The following is a 2852-nucleotide window of genomic DNA, read 5'->3' as shown; positions in this document are numbered from 1 at the left end:
CACCACCGCAGCCACCACAGCCACCACAGCCGCCACAGCCACCACCGCAGCCGCCACAGCCACCACAGCCACAGCACCCCATGTTGTCAGTAGAGAGGACTCAAGAGAGGTGAGCAGGGAGATTCAGGAGGTGAGGGAGGTCTGATGCCCCTCTGCTGGGGGAGCCCTTATATAGCACCTCTCCTTGTTTAGCCCGATTTCCTTGGAGGAACCTCACAAGACCTTTTATTTACTTCCTTCTGGAGTCCTTTTGCTATGATAACATTGCTATTTTTAACGCTGCAGCCTCCTTGGAAAACCTCACGTTTTCTGCTGTGAATGAAACAGTTGTGTGTTGTATCTTTAGTCCAGAAGTAGAACAGTGATTGCCACAGTGTAGGGAAAAAGTCGTCCCAGGAGCCTGAAAATGATGCCTGTGTCACGGACACGGTCTGCCGTGGACAGTTTGTGTCTCCCCGGCGGGCAGCTTCTCCAGGGCGCTGGGCAGTGGAGATGGAGGGCCAGACACACCCGCCAACCTTTTGCTTGATGAGAAGTAGAACAAGGGGGTGGGGGGCACTTCTCTGGCTTTCAAAGGTGAGCCTATGAGAGAGATGCCAGGTGTGAATCTAGGGACACCAACATTGAGGGGGAAAGGCAGACCCGGCCAAGCCAGGTCATCTCCGATCCAGAAGTTTAAGTCCCAAGAGAGGCTGTGGTGTCGTCTGGAGTACATGGACTAGCTGGGCCTCAATTATCAAGACCTACCTGTATGGACCACTGACCACACCCACGGGCTACCTGCTGCAGGAGTGGAGGGCGGGCAGGTAGAGTCAGCCACACAGAGACGGGTCAATTCAAATAAACAGCCCTCTGGCCATGGTCGGCTGTCACGCTGGGCCTGGCCACAGGTCTTCAACCTGAGAGGCAGGAGAGGGGCCGGCCACTGATGAAACCTTCATTTTTGTTTTCCCAGTGATTTAACCGACTAACAGCAAGCAGAAACTTCACTCCAGGCAGCTGACTCAGGAGCCAGCTGTGCAAAATTATATTTTTTAACATCTGACATCACACAATTATTATTTTTTGTAATTTCTAATAACCAAAAAATTCTTGTGAACAAAAAAACAGAGACCCAGAAAAAGCACCTGTTTATTTTTAATGCTGAGATATGATGTGATATATAACACATTTAGAGATGTTTAGTCTTCCCTCTGTTTTGTCACTGTTTTTTTCCTAACCTGTGATGACTAAAAAATATATGCAGAAACAGAGGGATTTTACCTGGCTCTACATTCAGACCTTCATGGTTATGAAAAAATAAACATTATTCTTCAATATTTTAGACATTTATTTAACTTGACAGACATCTATCGAATCCTTACAATGAACCAGGCACCATTCTAGGCCCTGGGACAAAACACACACACACACACACACACACACACACACACACACACACATACACACGCACGCGCTTAGTCCTCGTGGGCTTGAAACTCTCAGAAGTGTGTTCTAATCCAAGTTTAGATTTAAGAGTTGAGTCAAGGTTAAAATTAACAGTATTATCCAGTGAAGACTCCAACAAGGAAGGATGTAAGAGGCCTCCTGAGGTCTTTTATGGGAAGTAGGATAAACAACAAGACGCTGACTGTGTATTCCGGGCTCGGCTCGTGGAGGTGGTATATAAGGGCTCCCCCAGGAGAAGGGGCACAAGACCTCCCTTACCTCCTGAGTCTCTCTCCTCATCTCTTCTGAATCCTCTCTACTGACATCATGGGGTGTTGTGGCTGTGGTGGCCGCTGTGGTGGCTGTGGTGGTGGCTGTGGCTGTGGTGGCTGCGGTGGTGGCTGTGGCTGTGGTGGCTGCGGTGGTGGCTGTGGCTGTGGTGGCTGCGGTGGTGGCTGTGGCTGTGGTGGCTGCGGTGGTGGCTGTGGCTGTGGTGGCTGCGGTGGTGGCTGTGGCTGTGGTGGCTGCGGTGGTGGCTGTGGCTGTGGTGGCTGCGGTGGTGGCTGTGGCTGTGGTGGCTGCGGTGGTGGCTGTGGCTGCTGTGGGAAAGGCTGTTGTCAGCAGAAGTGCTGTTGTCAGCAGAAGTGCTGCTGCAAGAAGCAATGCTGCTGCTAGGGGCTGGGCCAGCCTCCGGACAGGTGCTCCTGGGGAGTCCTCTTACTCCCTTGCCAGGGCTTCCCTCTGTCCATCTGCTCCAGACCGACTCCCTGTCACATGGGCTTCATGACACTGTCCTCCTTAGTTCTGAATTTTAGTAACTTTTTCTGTTTTTAAGGTAGTCCCATGGACATTTTATACAATGATATCCAAGGAGAAAGATGGAGAATATATTGATTATTGAGCTCAACAGAATATGGTAATGATTTCTACTGTGTTTTCTTCTTTAAATTCTTTCCTATCTATGCACTAAGTCTTGTCTGTACCACAAATGGCCTGTCCTTTCTGTGGCCATAGAGTCTTTCGAGATGCTCTCTTAAAAATCTAATAAATGCAAAAATAAACCCTGAGCAGTTTCCCTTGTGTTATTCTTAGAGCTATTTTTATTAAACCAACATTAATTATGGTCTTCCATGGGAAGGGGCGGCAAAGGAGATTCAGATAATTATGCCCTGGTATGATTTACAATCCAGCCCCACATAAATAACCATGAACACAGGTTGGAATAATAATAAACGTGTCAAAAGGCCTTGGCGTTGTGTGTCACAACAGGAGGGACTCCTTGTGATTGGGTGGGAACTTGGTGTAAAGGGTGAAATAACTTCAAGAAAGAGATGACATTTTGGGGGGTGGGTTGAGAATTAGTAAGGTTCTGACACATGGAGATAATTGGAGACAGATATTCAAGAAGAAGGGTGATGGTACTT

The sequence above is a fragment of the Myotis brandtii genome, unplaced genomic scaffold (assembly GCF_000412655.1).
Source record: "Myotis brandtii unplaced genomic scaffold, ASM41265v1 scaffold727, whole genome shotgun sequence".
NCBI classification, from domain to species: domain Eukaryota; kingdom Metazoa; phylum Chordata; class Mammalia; order Chiroptera; family Vespertilionidae; genus Myotis; species Myotis brandtii.
The sequence above is the reverse complement of the archived record's forward strand: the minus strand, read 5'-3'. Positions refer to the sequence as shown.